Below are 25,962 nucleotides of genomic sequence, written 5' to 3'. Positions count from 1 at the left end.
GCCATTCTTACCTTCTCATATACTACTGTATGCTACCCAATAGAAAATCCCTTCTCCATTTTTGTATGAACTTTCTCCGTCAACCAGCATATCACCTGAAACGAATAAGGAAATAATGCAAGTAATATTCTACTGGCGAGGTACTATCAAGGACAAACATATTATTTCAAAACTAACATTTCCTTCTACTGTTCATCGTTATATTATGATACATAAAAAAAAACAAAAAAAAAAAGAGGTTTAAATGGGGCGGACGGGGTTAGGGGGTGGAAAGAGTTTATATTTGCAGAGTAAGTTATGTACCGCTGATGGACAAGGATTCAAAGTACTACCTTTCCTATACAAATGCATATATATATACATACATATATACATACATATATATATATATATATATATATATATATATATATATAAAATGACTAACTATATATATATATATATATATATAATATATATATATATATATATATATATATATATATATATATATATATATATATATATATGTATATATATATATATATATATATATATATATATATATATAGTGACCCGGATTTTCAAAATTTTCTCATAGTTAGTCATTATATATATATATATATATATATATATATATATATATATATATAATATATATATATATATATATATATAATGACTAACTATGAGAAAACTTTTGAAAATCAGGGTCATTCCGGGTAAACGCCATCCAATGAAAAACTCCTATGTGATTTCAGTTCTCGGGGAATTCATTTTCTGGGAACATCACGAAGCCCAAATAAACCGAAGTGCCACATCACCTAAAAGACTCAAAAGTCTCTGGCACTGAGGACCGAGAGGAGGAATAGAATGCTTTACTGAAACGGAACAAGTGGCAGTTTTGATAACAGGTTTTCCTCCTCAAGCAATAAATTAAAGGATATAAAATTCCTAACTCAACATGAGACCGATACTGTTCAGTCATCTGAAATCAAGATTCGAGTTCTTTTATGTTCATGTATCAGACAGTAAAAATATGCAACTAAGCTCTAAAACACTACTGGTCATAATATTGTTGAAAGTCTGAACATATGATCAAAAATGGGTACCAATGACTGCAACCCCACTTAATTAAGTATGTTTTTCTCATTAATGATATGTAACTGTACAAATCCATACAGCTTTCATTTTTAAAATATCATCAATATCACTAATATTTAAATACATCACAATGTAAAACAACCCTTCATTTCCCCCGGTGTTAAAATGAATATATGCAATCAATTTTTTAAACAGGCGTTTATGTCCTCAGTACAAAACAGGTCACCTGTGATGTCACACATGGCGGATGAGTCTTGTTCAGGGGATTAGAGAGAGAGAGAGAGAGAGAGAGAGAGAGAGAGAGAGAGAGAGAGAGAGAGAGAGAGGAGAATGTTCTGGTGGCATAGAATACACATTCAAAGAGAATAAATCATATTTACATTTGGAGGGCAATTACGAGGTTTATGCTTTTGTCTACTTGCATTCCTCACGCAAGAAATTTTATTTCAGGGGGAGGGGAGGGGGGGAGATTATTAGATTTTAGTCCCCATGTTATGGCATTCAATAGGTCATTGTGTAAAGATGGCATCAAAAGCAAAATTTAATGGTGATAGTGATGATGATATGATAAGCAGTGACAATGATAATGCTTAAATAAAGTCGTTAATAATTATTTTCACTCGGATATCTTGACAGGAGGAACGATCAGATTATATTATGAACCAAAAAAATATTTTTCAGTTTCTTGAAAAGGAGAGGGATATCTTTTTAAGCAGGTTACAAACAGCGTAAAGGGGTAATTACACTGCAGTGCCACTCACTGTGGAAGCTAAATTCAAAATGGACGAGTGCAGTCCTAGAGAAGCGGGCACATCCAAAACGGATTTCAACTGACTAAACGTAAGGTCTCTGAAATGATCCAGGTCGATCTGTGCTTAGGTCTGGTTCGACTTAAAAAGCCAGTGACTGGCACCAGTGACCAGTACCCTCGGCGTTCGATAAGCCATCTAACGTGCAATAAAAGAACTATACTCGGTTTTTTACATCTGTCCATCCGCCTGTGGTGGTCGCGCATGGTAACACTGCGTCTCGGTCTTTAAATAGTTAGGCTGTGTAAGTTTTAGGTAAATAAAAGGATATCTTGGTGTACATTTGCAACTGAAAAGTGTTTTAATAATTTACTGTATGCGAATTTCACCGTTAATATTCGAAATAGGATATGATTTAAAGCCCGGGATGCAGTGTTATCATGCGCAAACACCACAGGCAGATGGACAGATGAAAATAAACAGAGTATAGTAGGTCCAGAGCGGTCCGTGGCTACCGTTTACATCAATGACGAACTTACATAGATTAAGGAGGCACGCAGGACTCACCACTAGGGTCACGCTAAAAATAAGTGAATTTCACCACTGAATACCTGATGAGGTAAAACCATTTTTGGGCGTCTTGAAAAACGCTGAACTCCATTAAAAAAAAAAAAAAAAAAAAAAAGGCAACCACTTTTAACTGGTTTCGACATATCTACTGTCACGCACTTCTGTACAGCCTCTGCCATTTATCTTTATTCTTTATCTAAGGCTTCACGAGGTTCCTTTACAACTTGCACTGCTCTTTCCCATACCCTATGGCTATCACATAACTGGTTCATAATTAATAACTGATTCTGCCCTACAGTTAATTGTCTATAGAGTCCAGTGGTTCCCAACCATTTTTGGCAATGCCCTACCTAATCTCCTCTAAAATCCTGATGCCCCATGTGGTTTGTTTGTTTGTTTTTATGTTGCCTGGAACCAGTGGTTATTCAGCAACGGGACCAACGGCTTTACGTGACTTCCGAACCAAATCGAGAGGGAATTTCTATCACCAGAAAGACACATCTCTAATTCTTCAGCTGAATACCCGAGAATCGAACTCGCGTGGAGGAAGCCTAAAGGACCATTAGCTTGTTTTAAACATTCTCGAACTGGCCCTCTTGTAAAGAAAATTATCCCCTGGTGCCCCACGTTGGGAACTACTGGTCTAGACCCCTTCCTGCCCTTCCCATCACAACAAGTCTTACTTTTCCAATGGGAACGCTACAAAACATCTTCCCATGGACAATAATGTTATGCCTCTATAATGTTTATAGCCACTTCTACCACATTCGTAGCGTATTCATGAATTATCTGCTTTTAAAATGAATACGTTCCACTGCATTTAGTTCTTCATAGTAAAAGAACATTTAGCCCCCAGAATGTTGCAAAAACATTCCTTTTGAACTATTTATTTTCGTAAACATGACCATGGTGTGTCCTCATGCACAAAAATGCGCCTCTAAGCACAAAAATCATCAGACGCGAGCATGATTTTCCGAGCAATTCTTTTCGGTAAATACAACATACTGAGGAGTAAGAACCAGAAAAACATGAAGCAAACGAGCATGGAAATACATAAAAAGTTTCCCGAGAAAAACATGTACGATTTAAAACCTTTACATTCTGGCATCCGGAGAAAGCATCAGAATAAGAAAAGTAGAAAATGAAAATGCTTAAAAGTATTTTGCTTAATTGATTGTATTCATTGTACATAAACGAAATCAAATTGCGTATAACAAAAGTATTTTTATATTCATTTTCTTATTGTGTACAGATGAATAGTGAACTAGTTATTAGACAAATGAACACGCAGGCCGATTGAAGATGCCCTGTTTCCCCTATCATAGCCTCACATTTGGGAATTAATAGAGATCAAATGTTGGTTCAGAAAGAGCTAAGGCCACATCTGTACATAATGGGGCCATTAATGTTCTAGGATGATCAGACATTTTCACTTGTCCAGTTTATTTATGTTTGCGATCAGTGGAACTTCAGTTTCTGCTAGTGAGCAGAAACTGAAGCACCGGCACCTACGAGGTCATTCAGTGCAGGAAAGGAAATTATGAGTAGGTATGTAGGTTTGAAAGGTGTCCCGAGAGGAAGACCTCGCGGTTGCACTAGGAAACAATTTTTAGGAGAGGGTGGCTACCGAGATTGAAGAATGAGAATATGAACGGGGGTACAGTAAAAGGAATGAAAGGGGTTGCTGCTAGGGGCCGAAGGGACGCTGCAAAGAACCTTTAGTGATGCCTACAGTGGTGAACTAGAGATGGTGAGTTTGCGGGCCACCCCTTAGAACGCTTGGGTAGAGAGGGGCCGGGGCTGATCATTTGTTATGTTTGTATGTTTGGGCTCTAAGATTATACAACAGCGCAATGACCTGTCCCTTTCCTGACTCTCATGAAAGAGGTGAAACCATTAAACAACTTATTTGATCATGTCAGTCAATATCTATGTGCAAATGAGAAACTATGAATAACTGGCTACCATTTTACATGGGAATACCTTCATATTGGTTGAGCCAGAAATAAGAAATTATTGTTATTATAATATATCGGTAGATGAAATCTATTTACATGAAGCAAACACACAGGGGCCATTAACTTTAAATTCCAGCTTCCAAAGAATGTTGGCTTCATCCCTCCCACTGTAGACCCCACACTACAGCAATAAAAATAAAAGTTTAGATATTTTCACAAAAATAAAACTCCAATAATTTTTCATTCTCCTTACTTTCTAAACCGAAATACTTTGTATTTTTCCTCCAGAGATTAAATATTACTTTTCCTAATGACTGACAAATTCTTCTGTCAACTTCCTGTAAAAGAGAGAAATATGTGGAGCCATATCTCAATGAGGAAATACTTCTACCATCTCCCATCTGTCTGAAGGAAAATATTCCGTATCTCCTAGACCTAACTTCATTAACCGACGGAGACGCGTCAAAATCCTTATTTAAAGTGACAGGAAACAAAGAAAGAGACGGGGCTGAACCTCGACAAACGAATGAGATATTAGACATCTGAATTTAGACCCACCCTCCCAAATAACTGCCTCGTTCAGCATAACAGTAAATGACAGCTTTCTTACGTTCTTGAAGGACCAATGTTCAAGTTGAGTTTTGGGAACTTGAAAGTGTATCACAATAGCACAAAGATCCGTTTTAAAGCAAGCAGTTGCTTACTGGTTATATAAACATTTACCTGCTCTTATTCTGTTCATATTAGTTGTTCATATGCTGCGATTCACCTATAGATGGCGTCATCCTGTTTATACTAGAATTTTAAATTACTTCACTTAAAGTTACCAGTTATGTGTGTGTGTGTGTGTGTGTGAAACAAATGTTCGTATCAAAGTTTCTTTAAATGTGAACAAATCAGTAAGAACACAGAAGTTCCATCTACCGAAATAAACTCGTTCTGCACCGTAATTCACTGACCTTTTAATGTATTGATAGATACATATAAAAAACATTTCTTAGGATAAGATAAGATTATTCCGTCCTTAATTCGGTAATGTGAGACCTGAAAAGAAACACTCGACAACGATAATAAGATCTAGCTAGACATTCAAAAGCTTTTGAGAAACAACAACTATTTTCAGAATATGCTTCGTGTTAATGTACAACCTCCACATTTTGACGCCACCCTAGTCTCTCTCTCTCTCTCTCTCTCTCCCTCTGTGTGTGTGTGTGTGTGTGTGTGTGTAATAATGCTTTTGCACCAAACATAAAGCTGTCAGATGACGAGCACTAAATCAACAATTAAATTTCCATGATTGAGTCATTTGGGCAAAAACACGTCGAGTATCTGATATCCGGTTGAGTTTCCATGCAACATGTACGTTGCATGTAATTCAAGGGCTATGTTATTTCAGTAAATAAATTGCACACTTTTATCCGGCTGGTAATAGTAGTAGGTCTCTTTTCACCCGTTGACTAGTAAATCACCTGAAAATACCCGTCTCTCTCTCTCTCTCTCTCTCTCTCTCTCTCTCTCTCTCTCTCTCTCTCTGTATATATATAATATATATATATATATATATATATATATATAGATATATATATATATATATATATATATATATATATATATATATGATTTTCCAGTTTGATCTATATAAAAGCTGTCACATAACTTGCATGGGACTTGCTATAAACACCCCTTAGTGCTATCGGGAATTATTTATAAATAAATACTTTAAATACTTGTTTCACTGTATAATTGTTCTTCAGTGCTACATCAACACCAAAATTCTCATGATGGGAATGATGGGAAACATCTATGAAATGATTTCTATATGGCACTACAAGCAGGGCTTTATGGGATATTTCAATTTCTTTACTTTCTAATAATTATATATTTCATCGGCATTTACGCAACGCTTCTTGAACGTAACGGTCTCTGATTTCTTTACTCTACTGCTCTGCCAAGAATAAAAATTTACGCAAGCTGAAATATTGGTTAGTCATCTAGTCACGCTACATTTAAGCCTACTCCTACTACGGTGTATGAAGTAATCCAAGAAGGGTAAGCCACCGTCATTTTCTACTTCCATTGTGAATTTTGTTCTGATGGGACCAGTTACTTCAACTTACCCATGGAGATATTAAAATTTTCGTTCCTTTTTCAAATACATGTCTCCGTCGTCAACATATTTTAACAACAAACGTTATGTGGGATGAATTTGTTTATTCTGCTTTCAAGAAAACCAAGAAACTGTCACGCAGACGATTATTTATTTATTTTTTTTTTTTTTACCATTTTATGCCATGCCACCAACAGTAGCATCAAATGGTGTCCATGGCAGTTTCTGTCATGGGCTGGTACCCTGCTACAGAGGAAGTGACTAGTTTTCCGTAGGTATGGCAAGAGCTCAGTAACCTAGGCCTAAAGTATTTCCAACTGAAAACTGTTTTCCTCCATTTCATTCATTTATTTAATTTCAAATTAGAGTATATGTATATATTAGTTATTTTATAACGTTAATATTTTTTTCCTTCACTCGATTCGGTAGCATTGTTCTAGACATCTGATGTCGAAATTTTGGTTATTAAATAACCTTTCATTCGGATAACCAAGTAAACATGAACTTTAACGACGCTATTTGAACATGTTACCAGTTCACTTTGTATTTCCGCCAGGCTAAAAAATCTAAAACTTATAGCTAGCTATTTGTTGACGGAGTCGGCAAATCACACTCGAAAACAGCACCATATACAGACGGCCAACGAAGAATTGGCGTAGTTTCTTAATTCATTGTTCGTTATGGAAATATTGCCATATGCAGGTGCCAGATTATTTACTTAACAATAAATAACATTTCCTTTCAAAGATGCTATACTTGAAATAAATTGCATTAGAACTGAGTAGAGTTATTCAATGTATTAAAGATAATTATTTTGCAAAGTAAGGAAAATATATACCGATGGGTCCATGATTTCTAATTTTGTTCTCAACTCTAGCTTTGTGACAGCATACCGAAGATTTTGATGTTGGTTTTGCTGCCGCTCGAGTCTTGACCCAACGTATCGTACTGCACTGGGGTGTTGTCATTTCGTCTCCTACAGCCGATAAATAATACATCAAGGCGTTAACATTCTTTGAAAATGATGTTTAGTTAAACTAATTTTGTCCTTTGATCAATAAAATAATTTGCATGACACATTTAGTGGGCCTAAATTGGACTTCTGATTTTCCCACATGATTTGCCTAGGTCTATTTTCAGCAGTATACTCTCTCAGATACGTAATATTAATGAATATTCAAATCGACAATATAGATATATATATATATATATATATATCTATTATATATATATATATATAGATATATATATATAATATAATTATAATATAATATATATATAATATATATATTCATCTGCTTGATTTTACTATTCCCGTTATTCTTGTTTTATTAGCCATGTTCGCCTTTCTTCTTATCCTTTTCATAATTGCTTAGCATGATTAACTCAGTCCTAGCTATTCAAAGTTAAAAAGCAATCATAAAAAAATCAAACGAATATAATTCAGTCTTTTTATCGAATTCCTTGCATATCATCCTGTTTCATTTGGACACCTTGGAAACCTACGGGAGTCAAAACTGACGAATACATTAAGAAAGGCTTACTTTTTTTAAAGCTTTCTTAGGTTGATCTTTTTGTAGCTACTCATTTCTTCTAAATAGAAATTAATTCAAATTAGTTTCACATGTATACCTTCTAGACCTACTACCATAAGCATATTATAAGTAGCGAAAGGATAAGAAATATGAAAGGTGACGTTCTCGTTTAAGTCTATTTCATATGTTTTTCTTTTTCTTTCAAGAAAACCCCTTCTGCTTTAATCAAGGTTGCTCTTTGACGGCTACAGGGTGTAACACGAGTGTATGCACATATTTTGTGGAATGAAAGATGAAGTGTCTTTGAACAGAAAATAATTTATAAACGTGCATTTAAGGCGTCTGTTGTCGGTGCTGGGAATTTTAAAATAACCGTTATCATTAGTGGTGCTTTCACGAGGAGTTCGTAGTGAGAAGTCGGATCTAGTCGCCTGAGATGTAGAAGAGAGCGGAGGTGGCGTATAGGAGTGATGGAAGGATTAGGCCGATGTTAATAAAGTATCTCCCAATAAAATGTATTCTTTAGGTTTTGAAGAAAAAAATGCATGCAGCATTGAAACCGTTTTCCTCCCTATCCGTGGTATTCACTGGCCACCGATAAAAAACAAAACTAAAAGAGTAAGCCTAACTGAATCTCTCATCTATCAAAGATAAGTTTGCTTATTCATTAGACTTATTCATTAGACAACTACCAAAGACTTCAGGTGTAGATTTAAAAGTTTTCATCAGACACCAGTCATAAGCGTAGACCTAGTTATGATTCCTGGTTCAGCAATGTCGTGACGAGGCACTAGATTTCAAAGTTCACAAATGAATGTGGCTCAGCAACATTTACACTACTGTATTCTCTTGCTCTCATGTGGTACTTCGAGGTGTTCCACCTCTAGGCCCATGTTCTAAATTTTCCCGTTCTTTAAACAATTTTATTCATCTATGTATGTATGATTCTCTGTGGTTTATTAAGCTTTCTTGATATCTCTCCAACAGGAACTTGCACCGAATGCAGTGCAATAATTCTCTCGCTCATCGAGGGATGTTTCTTAGACCGATAAATGACACATAGCCATTAGATTCCCGCACACATAACATCAAAAGCAATAGAGTGAGGTCTCCTGGTTCACGCTGTTAAGATATCGTTTTTTTTTTCTTTTTTTTTTTTTATAGCATTTTGTGAGTTTCCAATGTTTTCTGTAAAATTTAACAAATGGAATAGTTCAACTACCTTGAACTTGATATTGAAATTATAATTTAAGGACTATGTTTATGCGATACTACTAGAGATAGGTGTCTCCTATCTATTTGGTAATGTATATCTATGGTTGTGATATGACGTTTTTTATCACTTCGTTTCGTTCACGTCAATTTTGCTATATGGAAAATAGTTTTCCACAATAACATAACATAACGTTCTAAAGATATCAGTGACTGTTTTTAACGTCATTACACATGATTTCTTCCATCTTTGAAAAGAAAAAATAGATAAATAAGGCATGAATCATGCGTCAGGCAGGTGAACGAAAATTATGAAACTCTGCCACGAGTTTTTTGGCCGACAGTACATAAAAAAATGATGTTGCTCAGCTGTTAGCGAAATAAGCAGATAGCGAATTTGTATCCGATGCTCGCCCTCTATCTCTCTCTCTCTCACACACACAGTCTCACTACACTGAAGTCAGTACCGACTCCGAGACCGAGTACGTCAATTCTTCAGTACTCTACTGGAAGCCAATCGATGCGGACTACAAGTCTCTGGCCTCTCCTTGAAATCTAGCAACAAAATTCATTGGTAAGGAAACTCATTCTGGTGTTTTAGTATGTTCTGTAAACCAATTTTAGGCGTCCTGATTTAGACCTAGGATAGATGCGCATATGTAGCCTAGATCGTGGCTGGCCGACAATTTTAACGCTTCCGATATCGTTGGCTTATCGTAAAAAATATTAAACCATTTTTTAGCAACATATTAGGATGTTTAAACATAAAAACCCCTAATACTTTCTTATGCAAATCATAAACATGCCGATTGTACTGATAAAATACCAGTAGTCTAGTACAAACACACGACAGGCGAGCTTGTATAAAACAGTCTACTCGGATCAAACACAAACCAACGAAGGGCCGGGTGTTCAATAATAAATGTTTTATCTCTGTATAGCCCATGCTACACAAAGTCTTGTGCCAAGAAATGTTCAGATCCCAAGGTTTTCTTATCATCCCAACTAATCTATAGAATTTCATTGCTTGAATATGAAAATAACTTTATTATGATACCAAAGTTATATCCACATCCGTGGAAAATAACCTTTATTGATGTTGACATCTAGAGCAACGAAACACGCACAATCGAACGATAGGCCTATGCTACAGTTGTTTTTACTGGCCTTTTTTTTTAACATTTTCATTTAATCGATTAAAACTAACTTATTGTAACCATTATTTATTCATTATTTCTAAGTATTATTCCAATGATTTACGTAAAAAAATAAGCCTAGGCTCGCCTTTAATGCCGTACGTATATCATCAACATGCAAAGGATACCAGGAACTCGATGAGATATCAACTTTTGTTCCAGAAATTGATTGTTTAGTAAAATACTTCTGAAACTGTCCAATCACTGAGCTGTTATAATGATCTGAATGCTTTAGAAAAATTATATAAATATACAAATTATTGTGAAAAGAAAACCGCAATACCACTGTCTTGCATAAACTGAAATTTCCCTCCCTCCAACCAATATTGAGGTGGTTGCCGGCAAAATTTTAACTGTGAATCAATCACCCTAATTCAAATAGTGACCATAGATATAGAGGCCCTAAGGTACACTGTCAAACCTCCTGGTATGCATAAGCATAAGTTTCTGCAATAGACTTTGAAGACCGGATTATGTTAAGAGGTGACAATGAATGGCTATCAAAGCAGATTTAGTCTAATAAGAATTAACCAGAAGGTACAAGCCAGCATATACATCAGTTCTGGCAACGGTAAGATTTATACAGCTCTGCACATTACAATATTAATTGTATCCTTATTAATAATATTATATACAGTAAATTTTAAAATCAATAAAATGATTGTGCATACTACTGAATATTATCCGTTAGGTATCAGGCTATTAAACCTAGGCTTTTGTTAATATTTATGGGATGACAGCGTTGGAGATGACAATTATTTTAGCAATACGGTTCTCAAATTTTACTGCCTGTCAGTTTGGCCCGTGAATAAAGAACGAGAATAATTAGTCATGACCGTAGAGAGTAAAACTGTAAATTTATGGTGGTAAGAAAGGTACATAACGTTGGCAAATTGATCAACATTATTACCCAAATGTGTATCAACTACAGCAGACAGAATAAATTTTTTTATCACTACACATTGTACACATTGTCCTTGATATGTGCTGCAAAGAATAAAGATCATTTAGCAATCTTTAAAGACTGCTGATCATAATGTTGTAACACTGCCATATACGCAAAAGCTTAGGCTTAACTGTAGAAGAAATATACAAGCAAAATGAATTATTTTTATTTCTGCAGACAGTAGCTACACATTGTATTTAGTAAATGGTGCACAAATCATTTAACAGTCTTGACGGAAAGCCGAGAAAACACGTTCTATAGAGTAGAGGGTTGGCTATGTTAGATTGCATGAGTTGCGTAATTTTTTTTTTCTTTTTACAAAGTAAACACACAGCGATGGCGCCAGGCAGTGCACGTCACAAATTGGTTTGGCTATCATAGGCTGTCCAATCTCTCCCCTCTATATCTACGATAGTGACTAGACAGAGAGCATGCGCGTCAGTGGCGCAATTTCCGTTAACGTTTTTGCACGTGTAATGAACTAATTTTTTTTTTTTTTTTTTTTTTTTTTTTTTTTTTTTTACGTAAATCGTGGTAGATATGCGTGTATTAGGAATGTTCCCGAAAAAAAAAAAAAGTTAATTTCTGCTGAGTACTAAACTGCGATGATAAATGCAGCTTTGTCAAAAGCATCGATTTAAATTTCACTTTCTTTTTCTGTAATGGAACACTGCCATTTTCCCTCTATCTTGAATGCCCCGCGTAACCTCGCCATAATTAAAGTCTCTCTCTCTCCCAGGTCCCTCACACTGAGGGACCTGGGGCAACCCGAACAAGATGTAAGGTCTCTCTCTCTCTCTCTCTCTCTCTCTCTCTCTCTCTCTCTCTCTCTCTCTCTCTCTCTCTCTCTCTCTCTCTCTCTTGTAAAACAGATATGCACTTTTCTACTTGATATCTACTAACATGAGACATTTTATTCCCTTTCGCTAGACATTAGGCAATCCACTAATAATTATCTATCACAGGCAATCATAAAAACAATGTGCTTTTGAGCTGCTGAGCACGAAAATTTATTAGCTAACATCCATTAATAGTAATTTTTTTATACAGGTTCTGAAACAGCGTTCCAGTTTGAACCAAGGAGATGATGAAATCCGGCCAGTTAAAAGTAATGTATCTGATAGTGGCCGCGCTGACTTCAGTAGCGCACACAGAAAACGTTACCAATGAAGACGTAATTGAACCCGCTGGGAACTTTCACCGGCCCAGAAGCTTTAGATTTTTTAACCCGGAAAAACCGGTCGTAAAGGGACTTGAAAAGACTAAGGTGTTTGGTGTTATGATGAAATACAAAATCGAAAGCATTGCCTATGGCATCGAATTCTTTACAAACCTGCTGGATCCCATTTTCAGCAAACTAGAAAATGATTCTTCATCGATTAAGACCAGGTTTCCTTATCGAATAATGCCGCATAGCCAATCAGTAGCAGTTCCCTGCAGGAAAGGCTTTCTGAATTGTGTTGATTTTCTGTCATCAGCATACGCATCACATGGATTGACAATAAAAGCCTGGCTACGTAGTCAAGATAATGGCACTCAAATGGCTTTCAATAGAACCTGCACGACTTTGAAAAACAAGAAAAAGTACACGGATACCTATCTGAACTGGACAGGTTGCCTAGAAACCGACCCGCTGGTTTCTGGGAGTCCTAAGCCACCAGATTTAAGAAGCACTAATGCATCTCAAATAGTCTACGATTATAAATTCCTCTTAACATCTATGCAATTCATGTGCTGGTATACGACACACAAAGTAAAGTATCTCAATGTATCGAAGCCTTGCTCCTATAATCATCTTAACCCCAGTGACTGCGCTTTTGGAGCCTTCTGTCCTAAACCATGCTGGAACCTAGGCTCTAACAAGGATATCTGCACAAGTAATGGAAGTACGGGAAAATGCTATGTCAAGTTTGAAGACAATAGGAACTTCCACCATCTCCTTACAGAATCCATTAATGTTACCTGCATTTGCAAAGAAGGCTATGTACACGAAAAAAGGGCACAAAATTGTGTTGGGCAGTACTACTATAAGGAGCTGAATCACTCTTGTGACCCACTAACACAAGACCCTTTATACGTCCCAAACCATGTACTATGCCGCTGTAAAATAGGCTACTTCTGGGACAAAAATAAGACTATATGCAAGAGTATCGAGGAGAAGCCTGATTCTACAGGTCTTACGCAAAATATATTTGAGTCATTCATCAACTTCGCTAAACACCACGCACTGTCAGACCTGGTAGACTATTATTACGGGTTAATACTTGCACTGTTCTGAAGAGAAGAGGTACTGTTAACTCCCTTTCATTTATGCAAAAAAGTTTTCAAATCTGTTAGACTATTATACGCAGTGTTTGAAGAAAAGGTATTGTTAATTCGCTTTCAGTTTTGCAAAAAAAAAAAAAAAAAAAAAAAAAATATGGAATAATTTTTGACATTCCCAAAAACCAATCTGTGTGAGCATAAAGCATAAAAATGATTTTGAGTTAGGAGCTTGAGTAATGTTGCTTTAGGATTGACATAATCTCTCAACTTTGAATTATGGAATTGCAAAGTTGACGAAGTCGGCAAGAAAGTGGACCTTGAAAGCAAAGGTCAGTTTGTAATAATAATAATGAACATTTTTTATTGATTTTCAGACAAAAAAATGTGACGTCATCCATCACTAGCTGAAATGGGTGTATGGAAATAGTCACAACAGCATGATAATATAGGGAATTCCGTTAACTAATTTTATGTTCAGCAACTATTACGATGCATTTAAGCAAGATTAAATGCTTCCGTACAGCTTTAACTTTTCCACGGAGTAATAGAACATCCAAAACGTAATGTGGGCAATTGTTAACTTGGTTCGCTCAAAAGAATGTGCTTTTCGTTTATTTCTTGACTTGAATTCAAGTCACGTTGTATGTATTTTGTGACGCCTCAAATGCTTCCTACGACATGTAAAATGATTCTACATGGCCTTTACAATTAAAAGGACGCGCCTCTTCTTTACTGCAATCAGCTTAACTTCCTTCGAAAAGAAACATCATCATGTAAGCACTTACATTTACATCAAAATGCAGCTGAAAAGTCTTGGCGTTATAATTACCTCACTCTTACTGTAAACAACAACTAAAAGATACTAAGAGGATTGGCCATCACGTTCAGATGGCGTCAAAAGCTTAAAAGAAGTCTATACAGTACAGAATATCTAAATTTATGATGTTAAGTATTATTAAAAGAAAACTGTTAATCCCCTGCTTTCCAATAACAAGGATTTAAGTTACTTCATATGATTACATTCTAGGAATTAACTTTATAGAAAGGTCCCCTGGATCAGTCATTTTCATTAATAAAAACGTTTTGAGTTATGGCGTTTTATTTTCCACAATGCTGATATCTAAAGATTTACTGTCAAATTAGTCTAAGGCTGCTTCCATGCATAAAGCATATCAAATGTAGGAGTAACAGTGGATAAACTATTGTCAGATGCGTTATTTACGCAGTGCAATAGATAAATTCGTACAAGGATTTCCCACAGGTTTTATCGTGTAGTTTTTTTATCTTTTATTAGAGAAAATACACAATAGTTTACAATTTTAACAGAATTACATGCAGAATTTTGTTGTAGTTAACTGACCAAAATAGCAAACCATCTTAACCAACACTTATTTCAAAGCAAACAATGGGCAGGCAACTATAGTTTCAGCCCTTTACATAAACATGAATTATGAGTAACTAAACAAAGATAATTAATAGTACTTGTTTGATTTACATGAGACATGGCAATGGTAGTATTTCTTTTTGGTTCACACCTAGACGTTCAGGATTTCGTAATTCTTGGTCCTGTGTCCAAATTTTTAATGAATAGGGTTCATATTGAAGGCGTACAAAATGCTGAAGCAAAAATTTAGGAGCAATGATATGTTGTGTGAAAGTATGATACTGCGCAACTTATTTCAGTAGCCAGCCTACTGCCAAAAATAGGCGAATTAATGACGTAGGCCTATGGTGAGATATAGTATGTACATGTTTGCGGGGGCAAGCACGTGGGACAAAATATAATACATGACTGTACTAGTGATCTGATTAACAGACTTATTTCTCAAAGAAAAGGAAAAAATACACTAGTCAAGCGGACAATGGTCGTAAGTTAAAGCCTTTGACGCAGTCACACGATGCACAAGTCCAGATTTGAATCCAAATTCTAATCGACACATTCACTCCAGTTAGCAGACAAAAACGAACAAAAAAACTGTAAGCCCAGGATGTTGGAGAGCAGTGCAAAGGGAAGATGTGGGGATGGGATAGTTGTGCGGGTGTGGGTCTGTGGGAAGTGCAGGTGTGAAAAAATAGAGCGAGTTCACTGGTTTAACTTAACGGTCACGTGTCGACTGCGTGATCTGCTCAAAAAGTGTAGCAGTGTTAGAGCCTTGGAGATAGGCTCTACATTCCGTGAGTTTCCAGAACCGAAAGCAAAGTTCAATAGACAGCGCATAATTAATGAATAAATTTGAAAGGTGTCATAACTGAAAATGTCGCTCACCCAGTAATAGTCCGACGCCAGTCAAAAATTCTCCCTATGCATTTCATCAGGAGACAATCGACGTATATTCCATTGTTTTTCTTTTTATCATTTGAGAGTATAATAAACTGGGGAATATACTAAATTGAAAAAATGGGGGCTAGTGAAATCGTTGTCAAACATCAACTTACAACCATTTACAATAATGACAAAGCTATTAATCTCTCATCAGATTAAGCCTATTAATCTCGTTTTATGTGTTTTTCTTTTTGTCATATTACAACGTATCTAAATGAATGTCTGATAAACTTATGTTAACCACTGATATATGACGCACCTGTTTAAATATACACACAGAAAACGTACCAATGTCTTTCGATCCATGCAGGTAATACTATTCTGTTCCCTAGCTGTCTAGCTGATATGATGGTTAGCGATGTGAAAAAGCGCTCAGATGTCGCGAGTTCGCGCTTCATCATGATAAGTTACTGCTACAGTGTGGGGTCTGCGGTGGGAGGGTGATCAATGGCAATATGTAGTTTAAATTGTTTTCCTGCCAGTAATCCGATTCTTCCTTTTGAATTGGTGTAGTGGTTAGTGTCGTGGCATGCCACTCAGAGTTATCTGCTTCTTAAACTTTCCCCAATGAACAAAAAGGACTATTTCTGGAGAAATATATAAAGTGAACACAATAAAATGATAAAATTAGTAAAATAGTTACCATTACATAAAATGTAATGGTAACATATTTTACAAGAAGCCGAAGTGGCAATTACTGTGGTGTATATATTGCAATGGTGTAATTTAATCTAGTAACATCCCAGTGATGTCACAATAGAAGCAAGGTGAGAATTTACATGAAAACTGTGTATAAAATGTACTTTATACTTTCGCCTGTCAAAACGATGCTAATCATAGTGGTAACTTACATTAATAAAATTGGTAGACAAATTAACTTTCGAAAGTGTGTACCTGGTAGCTTTGAACTCTTATGAATGCAATTCGATAAGAGAGCCTACATATGTAATAAATACATTTTAGAATTACATAATCTGTAAATAAAAACCCATGACCTGAGGTCATTGGACATTAGGAGGGTCCTACGTGACCAAGGCAGATCTAGATTACGCTATGCGATGTCTGCAGTAGCCTGGTTTAGGTTTGTTTTGATGTCATCATGTTGTATATTGTCAACCTTTTACAAACACCTTCCATGGGAAGCGGTTGACCTGTTAACCTACGCCGGAAACTTGTAACTTCCGAGCCGGCGGACTACGTATGTTTTTATGTGAATCGCTGAGATAGCTAATGTTTCGCTATTGACGTGATGCTCTAAGAGTGCAGTTCATTCCTATCGATCAAACGTAATGGTCCCACGACCGAACTGTCTCTCTTGTTATGGAGTTACAGAATAAAGTTGTTGTACAATTTTCAACTTATCCGATTTGAATCATCTCCTTTAATTTAAGAAGAACCACTCTACTAAGATATCACATAGGAGAAAGAAGGAACCAGAAATACTTACAAATGACAGTCGTAAGAAAAACAAACAGTCTTTCGCAAAAGCGAAAAGACTAAAATTTGGTGGCAGCTATTGACGAAGAATAAGATTAACAAGAACCCATATCAGCCGACCGAAGAACTGCAATAACCAACTTCCACCTATAAATCAATACTAAACAGAGGAAACGGGATCTTCAATCAACGCAACATTTTATGAAGACGAAGATATGTCCTTCATCGAGAAGAATACAAGCATCAACATCGACGATTGAGTGACTGTTGTCACATATCTCCGAGAATCAACACCGGACGAGAGCAGCATCGAACATCAACAGAAAGAAGAAAACACATAAAGAAAACAACGCGCGATCACTAGCAAGGACGCAAAGAGTAGGCCAAGAGGAAGCAACGCGAGGAAGGAGGCTGTGACGTCATCAATCTTGGACTTCTTCATGCAACGTGAGGCAGAGAGGAGACCGTGACGTCATCACGACTTCCGACGCGAAGACGACAGGAAACTGTGACGTCATCCCATGCCAACATCCTTCAGCATATAACCCAGAGCTAAGTGCAATTTTATCTATTCGGTTTTTTTCTCAGCGAAGTGTTGTTCATCAGGAGTCGATCGTCCAGTATTCTGGGGGTGAGTTGTTCGCCATCTTAAATCTTCATTCATTACAGAATCAATCTTCAACTACGAGTTCTCGCCCGCAGACTATTTTATTCCTCGTTGTTTGCTAATCGTTTCTTGCAGGAATTCTCCGTATAATATCTTTATCAAATTACCTGTATTTCTGTATCTTTTTGGGGATTTTCCTATTACTTGCAACACATTTATACAGTATATTGCATATGCGTTTTACGTAGTGGACGAGTGTATTCTTATAGATATTTTGATAGGACCGCAAGGAATAGGAGTGATAAGAAAAAAGTAAAAGTGAACATGGCAACTACTCCGGCTGGCAACCCGAATGTGGTGACTCTCGTGAGCGCGAGGTCAGCAATTGTCCCTTTTCAAGGTCGGGTCAATGGGTTCCTGCTCAAAATGTTGAGGCATGGATCTCATCTGTAGACGCTCATTTAAATGCAAAAAGCATCACAGACACAGCTGTACAATTACAGGAAGCCAAAAGCTTCATAGACTTTGCTAAAAGGGAGACGCCAAGTGCATATCTAAGGGGTGTTTTCTTTCCAAGAGGCGACTACATGGGACGAGTTCAAAATCAGATTATGTGCCGTATATGGGGGTGAAGAGGCTTTAGATGTAGTATTGGCATTGAGAAATATCCTTAACCAAGCCTCCATGACTCAGCTTAATGTTGTCAAGCAGGCGGCGCTAATTGCCGACCGGCTAAACGAATATCAAGTTAGTTTAAGTAACTCCGGGTGGGTTACGAGTGCCAGAATCACCGTGAAAGATTTTATCCGTCTAATTTACCTCACGAGCATTACAGCAATGTTGCCTGAAGCTTTAGTGCGGTGTTTTGACAAAAAATTGCAGCCCAGCAGTACGGAATTAGATGTGTATAAACAAATAAAAAAACACATGTCTAAATGTACCGACCTAGATCCTTCGCTCACTCAAGTTTTTGGAAAAAATGAGAATAAGCCACAACAAGTAAACGTGGTACATAATAATAATCAAGTTGCAGGGATGGTTTGTTATAACTGTAAACGACCCAGGTCACATGATTTCAGACTGTCGGACGCGTTTTTGTTCAATACATAATAGTTCCACTCATTCATATAATCGTTGCTACTCGCGGAATCAACAGCAGAATCCTACAAACACGCAAACAGTTGCCAGTGCAAATAAAAAGAAGGGTCCTCAGTACTATAAAAAGAAACAAGCAAACGGCAATGCTGCTAAACAGCAGAAACAAACAATCGTGCTTCAGGTACCTCTGTTCCTGGCCGTCTAGCCAGAACTTGCAAGGTCAAGCGAATTTTCAAGGTGTGCTAAACAAAGCAAATACCACGTAGTTCGCTCCAAGGGGGGAGAGGACGATGTTGGGTCATCAATATCAACATCTTTTGTATCAAATAATCAGTTTAATCATTTATCAGATCATTGTGAGGCAATCGATTTTCTATGAAACACACAGCCGAATCCAAAAAATCGGTGCAGGTTCCCGTAGATTTGCAACAAATTCATGCAATTATTAGTCAAGACGAGTTACGATCAACCTTACATGCAGTAAATTTGGACCATAAGTCATTTACTTTGTTCTTTGATTTCTGGTAGTCCACGTAATATCATGGATTTAAGGACTCATCATTTACTCTTTTCAAAAACTTCCCTATAGAAAAAAGTCCGGAATAAGACTCTCGGGCATAGGAAATAATGAATTAAATGTGGTAGGAGTAACTCATGTTCAGTACAAGGTCGGTAAGCGCACGTTTTCCGATACCTTTATCGTTGTACAAAACATTAATATGTATCCCGCAGTAATTATCGGATACCCGTCTATGGGCACTCAAAATATTACCTTAGCACCTGCAACACAGCGTGTATATCAAAAGAAAATTCTATAAGTCTTCTAATACCCTAAAATCAGTTTTAGATACAATAAGGAGACAGACAGAGTAGTCACTTATATCGAAGAACCAATCACTTGTCTCATGAACCAAGAAATAATAGATGCGACCCAACAGAATTCTCGCTCGCGCGTAATATCAGCTTGCACGTAAAAACTCTCGAGCCGAACGTAACTTCGAACATATTAGTGCGTGTAAAGAAAACCTTGCCAGGATCTGAAATGTTAATCCTTTCCGAAACTCTGAAAACACACGGATTATCCGTCACACAAGCCATTTATACAGTCGGCTCACAACAACAATGTCATCGAAGTCTGTAATCATTTGAATACCACTTTAGTAATCCACAAAAATCAACATATCTTGGATGCGGAAGGTTATAAACAATCGCATTTCTTTTTTTACCGTAGCTGAGATAAATCACGCTCAATCAGTTGCGGATGAATCCCTTTTACAATCTATAAAGAGCAAAATCAATAAGGACATTCAAGAAGAAGAAATTCAGCAGAAATTTTTTGAATCTTTTAACTGAATATCATGATGTTTTTTTCCACTACGGATGGAACCTTAGGAAAAACGGATGTCATCGAGCATCAAATAAGGCTCAAGTCAAACAGAAAGTAATCTATGTACCTTCGTACCGACTTCCTATGAAATTTCAGAATGAGATAACTGAGGAAGAAGTAGGTAAAATGCTAAAAGAAGGAGTCATTAGGAAATCAAACAGCCCTTATATTTTCCGTTAATAGTAGTACCGAAAAAAGATCGAACTTGGCGGATATGCGTCGATTTTCGTCGCTTAAATGAAGAAAAAAAATCCCTGACCGATTCCCAGTACCATGTACTGACGATATTCTATCTCTACTAGGTCAGAACAAATATTTCACCAGCTTGGACCTACTAAAAGGCTTTCATCAGATTACCGTTGGAAGGAAGAAAGAGTATCCCATACACTGCCTTCAGCACAAGCCAGGGGACATTATGAATTTTTGCGTATGCCTTTTGGTTTACGTTGTGCCCCTATAACTTTTACTAGAATGATAAACATTGTGTTTGGAGACTTGTTAGGAGATATCCTACATGCCTACATGGACGAACTAGTAATCTTTTCCAATACCTTAGAAGAACATCTACGTAAATTAGAGTTAGTGCTACAAAGACTAAGGCAGCATACTTTAAGGGTAAAGATAAGTAAGTGTGAATTTTTTAAAAAACAGAACTAGTCTATTTAGGTTTCACGGTGTCTAGTGAAGGTCTTAAAGTAGTCCATGATAAGGTATCAGCTATCCGTAACTTTCCGATACCTACTAACGTCAAGGAATACAGCAATTTTAGGCTGTAGCGGATATTATAGGAGGTTCATTAGGAACTACTCCATCATAGCCGCCCCCTAACCCCTAACCGATCTTATAAAAAAGGGCGTAGATTTCATATGGTCTGAAAAATCATCAACAGGCGTTCGATAAATTGAAAGATGAACCGTGTATTCTTCCTATCTTGAAATTTCCTGACTTCGGTAAGGAATTCTTCATAGCAACAGACGCCTCAGACCTAGGAGTAGGTGGGGTATTGCTTCAACAATATGATAAACAGTTTTTCCCTATAGCTTTTTATTCACGTAAACTGAGACCTTCCGAAAGTAAATATGCAGTAATAGACAAGGAAGGGCTCGCTATTGTTAATTCACTCGTGCATTTTAAATTTATAATATACGGTTATCCCGTCAAGGTTCTCACTGATCATAAGCCCCTAACCGACTTCTTTAAAAGGCTTTAGTCACAGCCCTAAGTGAACTCGGTGGCACATGATCATCCAGGTACTTTGGCGCGAGGATCGGGTATTTACCTGGGAAAGCAAATATCATTGCTGACGCATTATCACGCAACCCCTCTTCATCTGTACCGAGCCATTAGCTGAATTAATAGATATCTCAACCTCCACGCCCATTGTTAAAACTATATCTGAACAGGAAGATCTGGGCTGGAGTGCTGAACTATTACAGACGTGAACAAAGAAAAGATCAGCAAATAGAAAAAATCATCATTGGGTTAAACGGAAATCCGAAGGAAAAGGAATATATAAAGTATAAGCAGCAGAATTATATAATCAAAGATAATATCCTGTGTAGATCCGTGACGAGGAAAACCCGCAACACACCACAGTTGAATAACAACCAGGTGGTGGTACCTATCTCACTCATACCCACTGTCTAAAATGGTTGCATGAAATCCACTGCATGGACACCCGGGTTATTCCCTAATGTCACAGAAAGCCAAATCTTTATTTTTTTTATTGGCATACGATGCTTACAGATATAAAAAAAGCACATAGCAAATTGTCGCACTTGTCAAGAATACAAGGGCACACGAAGACACCTGTCAGCCTAGGGGCTTACCCCGTGCCAAATCAACCCTTTGAAAGAGTACACTTGGATTTATTAACAGGATTTTACGAGTCAGACAGAGGAAATAAGCACCTCCTAGTAATCATAGATGCTTGACTCGATACAGAACTGATAGCGCTTAAAACAAAAACCACAGTCGAGTGCGCTAGAAGTTTTTTACGAGTGCTACATTTGTAAACATGGAATTCCACACACCATTATATCAGACTCGGGCGGGAGTTCAATAATCATTTCCTTAACTCCTTGTGCGAATTCCTTTGCATAAAGAAAATCAATACCATGATCTATCACCCAGAGTCTAATGGGCTAGTGGAAAGGGCAAATCGTAGGTTTTAAACATTTTAAGGGTCACCTTAGGGGATGGGAGGAGGGCACCCCCAAAAAACCCCCCAAACTGGGACATTGCCATACCTGCAGTACTAAGCACACTTATCACTCGTATCATGTGTCTATTAAAATGACACCGCACGGAGGGGCCAACTGTAAACCCGGTTATTATTCCCAGCTAGAAAACAACCTTTCCATGTATTAACGCCTACAACTAATTTATCAAATCCTCTAAGGATGTTATGGATGCAAGCATAAGTCGATATAATATACTTCGTAAGAATCTAGAAGAAGCACAAATTATAATGAAAAGAAATCATGATAAAATAGCTAAGCCAACTAGAACATATGCCGTGGGCGATCAGGTATACATACAAGTATACGTACGTAAAGGTTTAAATTATGAACTGACACCTAAGTTTGAAGGCCCGTTTAACATTTTAGAAATATTAACGGCCAATAGATTTAGGGTTCAATGTATCCAAACCCACTGATATGAGAATAGTTCCATTGGCACATATCAGAATCTAAAGAAAGGTAGATGGAGTGAGGGAAAAAATAGTGTGTGTTCAGACATCTTTGTTGTATGGAAAGAGCGCTAAGAACGAAAGAAATAGAATTTAATCATGGCTCGATTATCGAGAGAACAGAAAACATTTTTATGGTGTCGAGTAATATAGTCATAGAAGTGGATAATGCAGGCCATATTTTGCCTGAAGATGACGTCCTGAACTTAAAGAATGACCTGATGAGGTTTGCCATTTCGCTTAAGGCAAATGCACCAACGTAATTTTCATGCTAACTCAGGGATTTCGCTAGCTCAAACCCTAATCGTCGCGGAAATGTTGTCTTATGACATACAAAATAAAAACTGCTGAGCAGAGGAACTTGCTCGTGACTTGCTGATGTGGTCTGTGCGGCACAATAATCTCGAACGCCGCAACCGCTTATTCTGGCTGGACTAAACATCTTGGGATCTGTTGCGAGTCTAGGCTTAGGAATTTCAAATCGCCTTAAGATAAATAATCAAAATAAAAGAATTGAGTTTTTGCAACACAAAACCAAATTAGCTTTGTCTGAACTCGCAGCCAGTTATCCTCAATCAATCATTAATGAGTTTGGGTAAAAACGAACATTTCAAATAATATCGATCAGATTATGGAAGTTCAACATTTGCTGGCTACATTAGCTTACGATAGTTCGAAATGATCATATCCGTGTGAAAAATATCACATTTTATGAGAAATCAAAAGACTATGTAGAAGCTATTTACATTAGCGACAAAGGGTGTGTTATCTCCACACCTCATGCCTATTAAAGATCTGACGTTAACTTTGGAGAACGGACGGGAGAAACTAGTTATATTCCTTTATTAGACGCCCATAAAAGTAGAGTTCTATTATTGCCTAATATCAGTCAGCGTTGAAAATTATAGGATTATGATCACCATACCTTTTGATTCTTCCGATGCTTGGCAATCATACAAAATAGCACCGTTTCCTACTTTCATGACGAATAACTCAAGTCCAGTAATATCCAATTTGACGGTGCATGTTCTGATTTCTTCTGATAGGAAATCATTTACAGTCATTAGGACTTAGATAAACTCACTCACTGTTCAGAAGCCATGAATAATAAAATTTGTACAGCTGACTCTTTTGAATTCTATCCTATATCAACGGATTCATGTGAGTTAGGCATAGTGCTAAACGGCTCTCTCTCTCATACACGCGAAGCTTGTCTGAGGAAACTTTATCCCTTTTACAGTAATAAATTCAATTACAGAATGAATAATGGCTCCTAGATCCGATACGACAAAGACGGTTTCCACGTCGTATGCCCGAACGGGACCACCGCCCATTCCCAATCTTTGTAGCAGCTGATGGGTTGTACGGGGACATCTACAACTACACCGTCAGAGGGGTCAACACGATAATACGTGAGAAGGCGTATTTTGCGAACTATACTTGGGCGTCTACAATTATCCCATCACTACCTCTCCCATACAACGCGCGGGTGGCTCATCGTTTGACGCAACTGGCTGAGATGAACCACGTGTCACCGACTTATGCAGGATGGAGAAAATCTTCGTTACTACGTTCTGCTGGCCGTGTTCAGCGTGACGGCCATATTGGTTATACGCCGTCAAAAACCATCTTTGCTTGGCGTAGGCTGAGGCGTACACAGAAGGATCTCCAAGGAAACGTATTGTCCCGTCCAGATGAACGTACCCGTTACACTCAAGGCGTTTGAGTTCAGGGCCGCTTGAAAACTGTTCCATTTCATTTGGTGGCCTAGGAAAATTGTCTGGAATTGTGTTGTGTGTGAAAAGCGGTCTGTATGCTGGCAAAATGTAGGACAAGAAAGACTCACGCCTTTGCATTTGAACAGTTAAGTATCTCGGCACCTAATAAAATATTATAGCCAATATATATACATTAATATACTCCTAAAGGTATTTTTCGGGCACCTAATAAAATATACCAGCCTATATATTAATCTGTGCACAATTATACTATTATACAATTGTACCATTATATTTCCTATTACAAAGAGTGACAAGTACTCTTTAACAATTATCCATGATCATGTTTGTAATCTATCAGTAACCGCTATTCTTAATCAGGTTACCTATTACCATAATTTACCAGTAACCGCTATTCTTAATCAGGTTACCTATTATCATAATAATCATGTATACATGTTAACCTTTTGATTATTTTTGGGTACCTAATCATTATTATTACCAAAAACATGGATCTAGATTTTCCATGCATTTATCTTTGTTTATGAATATGTCCAAAAGGGTATGTAACAGAACCTTTATGCATTTAATCACTTGTTATGTTTATACCTAAACATATGTTACAAGCACGCTCCTAAGAAACCATGTTTAAAGTAACTTTTGTTATTCAAGGCTTGAATGGTAGCTGTCCGAGCCTAATGTAATAAATACATTTTTTAGAATTACATAATCTGTAAATAAAAAACCATGACCTGAGGTCATTGGCATTAGGAGGGTCCTTTTACGTGACCAAGGCAGATCTAGATTTACGCTATGCGATGTCTGCAGTAGCCTGGTTTAGGTTGTTTTGATAATGTCATCATGTATATTGTCAACCTTTTACAAACACCTTCCATGGGAAGCGGTTGACCTGTTAACCTACGCCGGAAACTTGTAAACTTCCGAGCCGGCGGACTACGTATGTTTTTATGTGAATCGCTGAGATAGCTAATGTTTCGCTATTGACGTGATGCTCTAAGAGTGCAGTTCATTCCTATCGATCAACGTAACGGTCTCACGACCGCCGAACTGTCTCTCTT

The 25,962-nt window shown here is 37.2% G+C and overlaps 1 long non-coding RNA gene across 1 annotated transcript; it reads left to right on the top strand.

Moving 5' to 3' along the window:
• The first annotated feature begins 6,291 nt into the window (after positions 1–6,291).
• LOC135222916 (uncharacterized) lies at positions 6,292–14,710 on the top strand. The gene is made up of 3 exons (XR_010316385.1): positions 6,292–6,409; positions 9,659–9,788; positions 12,407–14,710. It is a non-coding gene; the product is annotated as an uncharacterized LOC135222916 (long non-coding RNA).
• Positions 14,711–25,962: the final 11,252 nt, after the last annotated feature.

This window comes from Macrobrachium nipponense, chromosome 8, assembly GCF_015104395.2.
Source record: "Macrobrachium nipponense isolate FS-2020 chromosome 8, ASM1510439v2, whole genome shotgun sequence".
Lineage (NCBI taxonomy): Eukaryota > Metazoa > Arthropoda > Malacostraca > Decapoda > Palaemonidae > Macrobrachium > Macrobrachium nipponense.
Note: the sequence above shows the minus strand (reverse complement) of the source record. Positions and strands in the feature narration are given on the sequence as shown.